The sequence below is a fragment of the Arachis ipaensis genome, chromosome B01, assembly GCF_000816755.2.
Source record: "Arachis ipaensis cultivar K30076 chromosome B01, Araip1.1, whole genome shotgun sequence".
Taxonomy (NCBI): domain Eukaryota; kingdom Viridiplantae; phylum Streptophyta; class Magnoliopsida; order Fabales; family Fabaceae; genus Arachis; species Arachis ipaensis.
Window position 1 is genome coordinate 74960958 of NC_029785.2, and position 11482 is coordinate 74972439.

Genomic DNA, 11482 nt, shown 5'->3' on the forward strand with positions numbered 1-11482 from the left:
GGTTTGAACATCCACTCTAAGCTTGCTCAGCTTTTGAGGAGGAAAGAACTTGGCTAAGAAAGCCGTGACCAGCTTATCCCAAGAGTTCAGGCTGTCTTTGGGTTGAGAGTCCAACCACACTCTAGCTCTGTCTCTTACAGCAAAAGGGAAAAGCATGAGCCTGTAGACTTCAGGATCTACTCCATTAGTCTTAACAGTATCACAGATCTGCAAGAATTCAGTTAAGAACTGAAAAGGATCTTCAGATAGAAGTCCATGAAACTTGCAGTTCTGCTGCATCAGAGAAACTAGCTGAGGTTTCAGCTCAAAGTTGTTTGCTCCAAAGGCAGGAATGGAGATGTTTCTTCCATGTAAATTGGAATTAGGTGCAGTAAAGTCACCAAGCATTCTCCTTGCATTATTATTATTTTCGGCTGCCATCTCCTCTTCCTGTTCGAAAATTTCTGAAAGGTTATCTCTGGATTGTAGTAATTTAGCTTCTCTTAGTTTCCTCTTCAGAGTCCTTTCAGGTTCTGGATCTGCTTCAACAAGAATATTCTTGTCCTTACTCCTGCTCATATGACAAAGAAGAGGGCACAGAAAAAATAATAATAATAATAATAATAATAATAATAGGGATTCTTTATACCACAGTATAGAGGTCCCTGTGTGAGTGGAAGAAAGGAAGGGGACAAAGAATGTAATGTAAGGAAAGAAACACAAGGGTGAGGAGAGCAGAGGTGTGAGGTGAGGAGATGTTAGTAGATGAATAGAATAAGATGAGAGAGGGAAATTTCGAAAATAATTTTTGAATAAGAGTTAGTGATTTTTGAAAATAGTTTTTGAAACGGGTTAGTAGTTTTTCGAAAATAGAAATCAAAAATTAAAATAGTTAGTTAATTAACAGGAATTTTTGAAAAAGAGGGAAGATATTTTCAAAAATTAGAGAGAGAGAGTTAGTTAGGTAGTTTTGAAAAAGATAAGAAACAAACAAAAAGTTATTTAGTTAGTTGAAACAAATTTTGAAAAGATAAGAAGTTAGGAAAGATATTTTGAAATCAAATTTTGAAAAAGATGAGATAAGAAAATATTTTTGAAAAGATATGATTGAAATTAGTTTTGAAAAATATTTGATTTTTAAAATCACAATTAATGACTTGATTCACAAGAAATCACAAGATATGATTCTAGAACTTAAAGTTTGAATCTTTCTTAACAAGCAAGTAACAAACTTGAAATTTTTGAATCAAAACATTAATTGATGATTTTATTTTCGAAAATTATGATATAAAGATAAGAAAAATGAAAAAGATTTGATTTTTGAAAAAGATTTTGAAAAAGATAAGATTTTTAAATTGAAAATTTGATTTGACTCATAAAAACAACTAGATTTTAAAAAGTTTTGAAAAAGTCAATTCAAATTTTCGAAATTTATGAGTGAAAAAGGGAAAGATAATTTTTTTTTATTTTTGAATTTCTAATGATGAGAGAGAGAAACATGAAAATGATGCAATGCATGAAAATTTTTAGATCAAAACAATGAATGCATGCAAGAATACGATGAATGTCAAGATGATCACCAAGAACACTATGAAGATCATGATGAACATCAAAAACATATTTTTGAAAAATTTTTAATGCAAAGAAAACATGCAAGACACCAAACTTAGAATTCTTTAATGCTTAGACACTAAGAATTCAAGAATGCATATGAAAAATAAGAAAAGACACAAAACATGCAATTGCAAAGATCAAACAAGAAGACTTACCAAGAACAACTTGAAGATCATGAAGAACACTATGAATGCATGAAAATTTTCGAAAAATGCAAAATGATTATGCAATTGACACCAAACTTATAACATGACTCAAGACTCAAACAAGAAACACAAAAATATTTTAGATTTTTATGATTTTATGAATTTTTTTGTATTTTCTTTTAATTTTTTCAAAAATCATTTTGAAAAAGAAAAATAAGGATTCCAAAATTTTTAATATGAATTCCAGGAATCTTATGCTCTTTTAGTCTAAAGCTCCAATCAAAGGGTCAGGCATGACTTAATAGCCAACCAAGCTTTAGTAAAAATATGAGTGTAATTCATTCAATTTTAAGCCAAAACCTCAGTCCAAAGGAATTTAGACATGGCTTTACAGCCAGCCAGGCTTTAGCATGCTTCATGAAACACTAGAATTCATTCTTAAAAATTCTGAAGAAAAATATATTTTTGAAAACATTTATTTTTAATTAATTTTTTTTTTTCGAAAACTGGTGAGAAAATTTTGAAATATTTTTGAAAAATTTTTGAAAAGAAAACGAAAAGAAAGTTACCCAATCTGAGCAACAAGATGAACCGTCAGTTGTCCAAACTCGAACAATCCCCGGCAACGGCGCCAAAAACTTGGTGCACGAAATTGTGATCTCTGGTAATGGCTCCAAAGGCTTGGTGCTCTAATCTTAATTCATAATTTGTCACAACTTCGATACAACTAACCAGCTAGTGCACTGGGTCGTCCAAGTAATAAACCTTACGTGAGTAAGGGTCGATCCCACGGAGATTGTGGGTATGAAGCAGCTATGGTCACCTTGTAAATCTCAGTCAGGCGGATATAAAATAGTTATGGAGTTTTCGAAAATAATATAATAAAATAAGGATAGAAATACTTATGTAAATCATTGGTGAGAATTTCAGATAAGCACATAGAGATGCTTTCGTTCCTCTGAACCTCTGCTTTCCTGTTGTCTTCATCCAATCAGTCTTACTCCTTTCTATGGCTGGCTTTTTGTAAGGATGTCTTCATAGGGAATGATGATGATTGTCACGTTCATCACATTCAGGTTGAAGTGCGAATGAATATCTTAGAAGCGAAATAAGATGAATTGAATAGAAAACAGTAGTACTTTGCATTAATCTTTGAGGAACAGCAAAGCTCCACACCTTAATCTATGGAGTGTAGAAACTCTACCGTTTGAAAATACATAAGTGAAAAGTCCAGGCATGGCCGAATGGCCAGCCCCTCTAAAACATGATCACAGGATCAGAATACAATCCAGGATCTGATCAAAAGATGTCTAATACAATAGTAAAAAGTCCTATTTATAATAAACTAGCTACTAGGGTTTACAGAAGTAAGTAATTGATGCATAAATCCACTTCCGGGGCCCACTTGGTGTGTGCTTGGGCTGAGCTTTAATGTTACATGTGTAGAGGTCATTCTTGGAGTTGAACGCCAGCTTTTGTGCCAGTTTGGGCGTTGAACTCCACTTTGCAACTTGTTTCTGGCGCTGGACGCTAGAATTGGGCAGAGAACTGGCTTTGAACGCCAGTTTGCGTCATCTAAACTTGGGCAAAGTATGGACTATTATATATTTCTGGAAAGCCCTGGATGTCTACTTTCCAACGCAATTGAAAGCGTGCCATTTTGAGTTCTGTAGCTCCAGAAAATCCATTTTGAATGTAGGGAGGTCAGAATCCAACAGCATCAGCAGTCCTTCTTCAACCTCTGAATCTGATTTTTGCTCAAGTCCCTCAATTTCAGCCAGAAAATACCTGAAATCACAGAAAAATACACAAACTCATAGTAAAGTCCAGAAATGTGAATTTAACATAAAAACTAATGAAAACATCCCTAAAAGTAGCCAGATACTACTAAAAACATACTAAAAACAATGCCAAAAAGCGTATAATTATCCGCTCATCAATCATGACGTACTGGAAATTGGGTCGTTACACAAAGAATTTTATTATCAATATGAAAATACAAGAAATATGACTATATGAGATAGTCCAGAAAATCCATTTTAGATCTAATTTGGCCTGGCAACTAGTCAACGAATCTTGATGCAATGACCACACCCCAGAGATGCTTAATATTGGAACTCTGGAGGGTTTGTGTCTGTAGTGTAAATCTTCTATTATAATTATCAGTTTTTGTGTATTTTTATTTTTTGTTTTTATTCCCTTTTTTTTGGATCATATTGATTGTATTTTTTTAGTTTCTCTACACTAAAAATGTGTTGGAATCTTTTAAGCTATATTTGTTGAGGTACTGATACTAGAATTGAGAGATTGACATTTAATATTGTGTTTGTTGGCTAGAAACTGAAATTATAATTTTAGTTCTTGAATACAAAATTTCAATCTTTTCATTACTTTTAGGAAGTGAGAATACAAAAGACTAAAATTTTTTAGATAAAAAGTGAAATTTTACTAATAATTCTTTCCAAAAATACCCACATTCCAAACTTAAAATTCTAAGTCTATCCCTCCTCTAAAACTAATTAGGGCTTCTTCTCCTTTCTTCTTTTTCTTCTCAGATTGGAGTACAATCTTGTTACAGATCTTTTTGAAGTCTGTGTCGTCATCGCCACCACTAGAACCATCTCGTTGTCGTCGGATCCATGGTGACATAAGAAACTTGATATCACATATTCTTCTTCTTCTCTTATTATCTAATCTGGTTCGTGTTTGTTATGTTTCTATTTGCGTTTCTCTTCAACGCATTTCTCTATTTTTTGTTGGCTTTTTCCTTTCTCTATGGCAAAGTTTGGTTGTGTAATATGACAATTTTTTTGGTATCACGAAGTGCCTTTTCTATTCGCTTGTAAGTCATTTTCTCTAACTCAATAGCACCAAAGTCCAAAGTGCTAGCAAAATCCCGTCTTCCTAATAAAAGACTTGTTAAAGACAAAATTGATTAGGATATATTTATTCAAACATTGATTATAGTATCTATTGTTGCTTATAGAGAGAGCTATGTTCGATTATAGGATAGTGGGTTCTTTTTTGAAATTCACTTGCCATGGAGATAAACTGGTGAGTTACTAATATTGATGATATTTTATTTTTTTAAAATAAGAAAAAATAGTTTGATTATCGAGTTGAAGGATTTGTGCGTTTTGTTAGAATGAAGAATATGATTTTCAATTCCATATTGGTTTGTAGGTAATGAGTTCATAACTCGTAAATTGGACTGGCACATAAATGAAAACTTAACTTGATGCAATCAACTCTATGAAATTGTGTATTCTCACCCCTAGTATTTTTTTTAAAGGGAAAATGGAAAGGAGAAAAGAAAAAAAAAGTTAATGTATTATTTATGTTTTTTTAATTAGGGATATTTTAGTAATTTTATATATTTCAACCTGTACTTTTATTTTAAACCAAATAGGATACCGAGATATAACTCAGTATTATACACTTTATATTAAACATAATACAGAGACTTAATTTAGTCTCAATCTCTATCTCCTACTCTTAATCTTTCTTCCAAATGCAGTCTTAAGTTATTAAAGAAAACAAAACAAACAAAAACTAGCCGTCGACTAAAAATGATGTGGACGGTTTGAAAAGACTACATGTGATGATGAATTTGGCAAGTCCACCAAATCGCTTCAAGTAATACTACGGTGAGTGGGTATCGTTCCCACGAGGATTAAAAGATTGAGCAAAATAGTGTTTAATGGAACCGCTAATTAGATTCATGAAACTTTTGTAAGAGAAGGAATTGAACTTAAAACAATAACAGTTTATTATGCAAAGCTTAGGAATAATGAGAGAAATAGATAATGAATGAAGATGTTAAGGCCTTAGAGATGTTTAATTTTCAAGAAAGGAAGTGTTCATGTTTATTACCTTGATTTATGCAAAGATATTTTTACGACAAATCATATGTAATAAAATTCCAATTTCTTGGCGATTCAATTTCTTTTTATCCTACCTAATTGCCAATTCCTTGGTCAATTAGTTAGCCAGAAGAGGTTAAGTGCAATTTTGATTTAATGTCACATAACATTTAAAGCTATTCCTAGTCAATTGAAAAGTTACGAGAATGAGATTCAAGCTAACCCCAATATTAACTTTTCTAAGATAATAAAAGAATCCAAGATAGACTTAGAATATTTTTCAATATTTCTAATCATTTAGAATAAAACAAAACGTAATTCTTAAAAAGTATCAATACATCAATCAAAATAAAAGAACAATTAATTACTAATCTATAAAACTAAACAGAGCTCCTAACCCTAACAAAGAAGGAATTAGTGACTCAAGGAGATAAACAAACAAAAGATGAAATATGCTAATGAATGGTCGATGATCCTGATGGATCCTCCCCTGGCTTATTAATATCCTAAATTCTAATCTAAATTTCAAATTTAAACTAACTCTAATCTTATCTTTTCTAGAAGAATAAGATAAACCTAACAATATCTTAAAATTTAAACTAACTTTTTTCAAATATTAAATTCTTGGAGTGTGCGAGTTGAATCAAATGCTCTTGAAAGAATAATGGGCCTTGATTTTTTTGCATGGATGCTGGACACCAGACATTGGACGTTGGGTGCCCCTTCTTTGGTTCTTCATGGGCGCTGAGGACTAGCTTATGGCGCTAGGCGCTAGGCGTTAGGACTTTTGTTGTGTTTCTGAACTTGGGTGTTGAGCACTAGTCTTTATTTTTCTTCAAAGGCACTAAGTGCTAAGGTTGGACACTTGGCGTTAGGACCTTGGGAGTGAAGAAATCTTGGGTACTAGGCACCAATGCTAGGCATTGGGCGCCCACTCTTTTTTTTCTGGGTGCTAGGAGCCTACTCCTTTCAACTTTTTAGATGTTGGATGCCCACTCTTTTTCCTTAGTTTAGTGCCCACTTTTTCCCTTGGGCTTAGGCACTAGGCACCCATTCTTTCTTCTTTGTTCTGGGCGCTGGGTGCCAATGTATGGTGTAACAACCCGTATTTTTAAAACTTTTTTTATTGATTATTTACAGTTTATTTTATTAACCTAAATTTATTATCTTTAGAAGACTATTTCATTAAAAGTAATTACATTAATTTTATGATTATTGAAGTTTAAACTAATTATTAATTAATATTTCAAGTTCCAAATCAGTCGGTATGAGTAAATATCAGTACTCTTCGATGAACTTAGCTTTACTAATGATTCATCATATATCTTTTATCCTTATAATAATTATGTTACTCATGTATATTTACCTCTATATGTATTATTACTTGTGTTTAATACATCTAACTTTCGTAATTATTCGTTTAAAATATTTATAACTTGAATCGTTGACTCAGTAGCCTAAAACTTTGACACTTGCCCCTTTCTTAATACACATAATCATCATCTCATTTCTTTCTTCCATTCACCAAACCAAAGAAGAAAAGAAAGAGAGAGACTGTGAGTGAGAAAGGAAGAAAACTATGATATCGTTGACCTTTCGAGCTTGATTTCTTGAATTTTGTAACTCCAATAAAAAATCTAAACAGATTAAAGTGTTCATCTCTTATTCCTCTTCAAAACGGTACCACTTTCCACGGAGGAAAATTAATGGTGACGCCGCTGATCTTTCATGCATGGTTTGATCAAGTGGGATCAAGGTAGAGTAGCTGATTTTTGACGCTTTCTTTTTCAATTTATTAATTAGAAACCTACCCTGATGCTTAGGTTTTGGTGATTTTTATATAGGGGTAGGGTTTAGTCATTTTAAAATAATTAAATTTATTTTTGATGTGTGATTGATAAATTAATGTTTGAGGTTTGATTTAGAATGATTTTGTTCTTGAATTTTGGTAAAATTTTGTTGATTTATTGAATTGTGGTTCGGCTTCAAGAGGACAGCAAGAATTTAACTTTTTTGGTTGATTTAAGAGTTGTTTATAAAATTGATTTTGATTAAAAATTGATAAAATTTGATAGTTGGAAGGTTAAGGAGAACTCTGTAAGAAATGTTTTATCGAATAGCTCAAAATTTGATTAAAATCAAACTGAAAATTTGAAAGAAACTTAAAAGAGGGTTCGGTTTTTATGGTGGAAGTGTGATCATCAACACAATTTTTGAGAATAATATTGTATTTAAGTTTATGCGTATTTTGGGTAATATGCAGAAGTTCAGGGGTAAAACGAGAATTTTATAAAAGTTCAAGGACATTTTTGAAAATATTAAAATATGTGCCGTTATTTTAGTATTTTATAAAAATGTTGGGTTAAAAGTAAAAATATTTAACATCTTAAGGTTAAAATATAATTCTTAAAATCTAAGCATAAGACTCTAGTTAACAAGTTTTAAATAACAGTAAAACAATAATGATATTATTCTTTTATTATTAATATTAATTTTCTTATATTAATTTGATATATTAGTATTCTAATTAAAGATATTATTTTATATATTTATAATATTACAAGAGGATAAAATAATTATACTCCTTAAAAGCTTTAGAAAGACAAAGTTAAGTTAAGAATCTTTGATTCTTTTTTCATAAGACACTTAGAAAAAGGTGAGGAAAAAGTGCGAACATAAGTTATATTGTTGAAATGTAAGAAAGTAAAAGAGAATGATAAGATAGAAAATAAAAAAGAAAAGAAAAGAATGAAAAAGATTAAAAGAATCTCTGCCACTGGAAAATAGAGGCAAAAGATAAAAAGACTCTAAAAGACCATCTGTCACATGAGAGTAGATGAAACATGATTGTTATTTAGGCCTTAGTGCCAAATGTTTAAAAGTGGGAACACCCACGAATTGATAATCATTGATTACGGGGATAACTCACGAATTGTTAAATCATTAAATGCGGGTATAACCCACGAATTGTTGTGTGTTGCCCACGAACTGAGGATCGCTGTTTTTCCTTGTGCCTATATTATGGCGTCGAGCTTTGCATTGATTGCCATTGGTCCTGAACTGATGGTACTTTTAACCACAGACACGTATGCACAAAGGACACAACGAAAAACCATATGTAAGACTGGTTCTTAGGTAATGTCGGATTGCAAGGTGTAAACCAACACATGAGCTCATAGCCTGCATAGGACATGTATGCATTATACTTGTTTGTGCATATTTCTCTATGATGTGGTTTCTGTGTATATGTGTGGGTGCTTTGCATGTACTTTATGATTGTTTGACTTCTGTGTTCTTTATTTGTTAAGTTGAATGTATTCTGTTGGTTATTGCTATTGGCTAATAATAGTAAAATAAACTTAACTTTTAATCTAACCCCAGCCCTATTAATGACTTCCCAATTCTTATCCTTCTTTCCAACCCTTTCAGCTACAGGTGTGAAGGCTTATTGTGAAATTGTGGAAGCATAAAAGAGTTTGTTTGCGAGTTAAGTTATTGCTAGAATTTATTTTTCCTTCGCCTTATTAGTTGAAGCTTTTGTGTCAGAGGGCTAGGCTTGTATATGTTGTTTATTGATTAACTATAATGTATTTCTAGTAATTATGTGATTATTGTTGATTGAACGTCTTTGTTGAACGGATATTAATGAATAAAAACAAAAAAAGCTTTTTCCTAAAACTGGGAATGTGTTAACGTTGTAATGGCTTATTATTAAGTAAATAATAAAAGAAAAGATGTCAGTAACACCTTACTTTTGATACAGTCATGTGTGCTAGAAGTTAGGTCGTTACATTATGGTATCAGAACAGTCCTTCCTGTAGAGCCTTGAGAGTGAACTGACTATGCATACTCTGAGTGTCTGTCATGCAATAGGACTTGTTCTAATGATAATAGTTTGAATCTTATACGCATGAATGTTTATTGATTGATGCTATTAGTCGACCGTTACATCTCTCATGGTATTAGGTTTGTCCAACTTGATCCTGATGATTTGTGTACACTGAAATACTAATAGGTAATCATAGACGAAAGAAAAATAATAGGTACTGTGAATCACGAGGTTTGGAAATGTTAGAAGTTACTTTCAGAGGATCGTGCAGTTGTGACTTATGATTCTTGTTTGTGCCATGTGATTTGGTGCACCGTCTTTTCTTTTTGAAGTTTTTTATTTCGGATACCTTTCTGAACCATGGTTTGATTCCTTTCGATCATATTTGATGAGCGAAAAGTGAAGCTCACGGATACCAGCAAGTGCATTAGATCGTTCAAGTGATACTACGGTGAGTAGATATCGTTCATACGAGGATTAAAGGATGGAACATGCAAATATCAAATTAAATTTCTAATTAGATCAATAGAACTTGGATTGAAGAATGTTGAAAAACCATAGAATGCTTGAATACTGGAACCTTGAAAGTTGAATGCTTCGGAGGAAGTAATTGTTGAATTGGAAGAAATCAATGGTGGAAAATGTCTAGGGTTTCAAAGATGTTCATGTTCTCAGAGTAATTAAACTTTGTTAACCTAGTTCGAAAGTAGGGCTGGCAATCTATACCCTACCTACGGGTATCCAACCCGAACAAACCCGTTCGGGAAGGGTTGTCTATCCTACCCGCTGCGGGTAGGGTAGGGTACGGGTTCAGGGTATACCCTATCCTACCCTACCCTACCCGCACTTCTAATATATTATATAATATATATGTAAAAGTCATGTATGAAGTAAAGAAAGTGAGTGTTGAACCCACAATCTTTTTCTTATAAAAACTTGAAATAACCACTAAACTAGTTGATGATCATATTATTTGTAATCTTATGTTAGATTTCTTTAAGATTTTATTATTTTTAATTTTAATTTGAACTTAGTTTTTTATTTTCTATTTTATTAATATGTATGAAATTTAGAATGGTTGAATTTTATATTTGTTTGAAATTTTTTTATTCTTCTGCGGGTAAGGTCGGGTAGAGTAGAGTTTAGAAATTTAGAGTGCGGGTAGGGTTAGGGTTGAGAAATTCTCAACCCGCGGGTAGTGTAGGGTAGAATTTTAAAAAAGTTTTCAACCCACACGTAGCGTTAGGGTAGAGTCCAAACCCTATCCTACCCTACCCATTGCCAGCCCTATTCGAAAGCATGCAAATCTCTGTTAACGACGAATCTTAAGTAACCAATTTCTGATATCTCAGCTCCTCGGTTTCTTCTCAATTAACCAACCGCCAATGTCTTGGTTAATCGATTAATTGAAAAGGTTAAGTGCAAAATCTGATTCAGTTCCTCTAAGATTCAAAAGTAATCTTTAGGTCAGACTATATGTCATGTATGCTAGCTAGTCTTGTCCGATTGAATCTTATGAGAAAACACAATTTCAAGAATTGTCCTAATCCAAATTATATGTCACGTATTCAAAACTAGGGTAATTGAAATCATGTATTATGTCGTACACTTAGGAAACCAATATGTTTAGTCAATTTAAAAATTCATGTGAAAGAGTTTTGAAGCACAATTTGAATAACAATTTTGTCGAATCAGTAAACAAATCCGAAATGGGATTAGCACGCCTGTCGATGTACTAATCTTTTAGTGATGAAGAACAAAATACTCAATCATAAACAGATTATTGCAAAGCTTTAAAACAAAAAAAAACTTAGATTCATAAACCATCGAAACATGAACAGAGCTCTTAACCCTTTGATAAAGGTTTAGTAACTCATGGAGAATTTAGAAAAACAAAGATAAAAGAAGAAGAATAAGGTGTTAAATTGGATTCGAATATCCTCTTTCGGATGTTCCCCCTTGTGAACAATGTTCACTTATTTAAATTCTAGGTTTTCTCTGATTCAAATGTCAAAACCTAATTTTATCTTAATCAAAATAATTAAGATAAG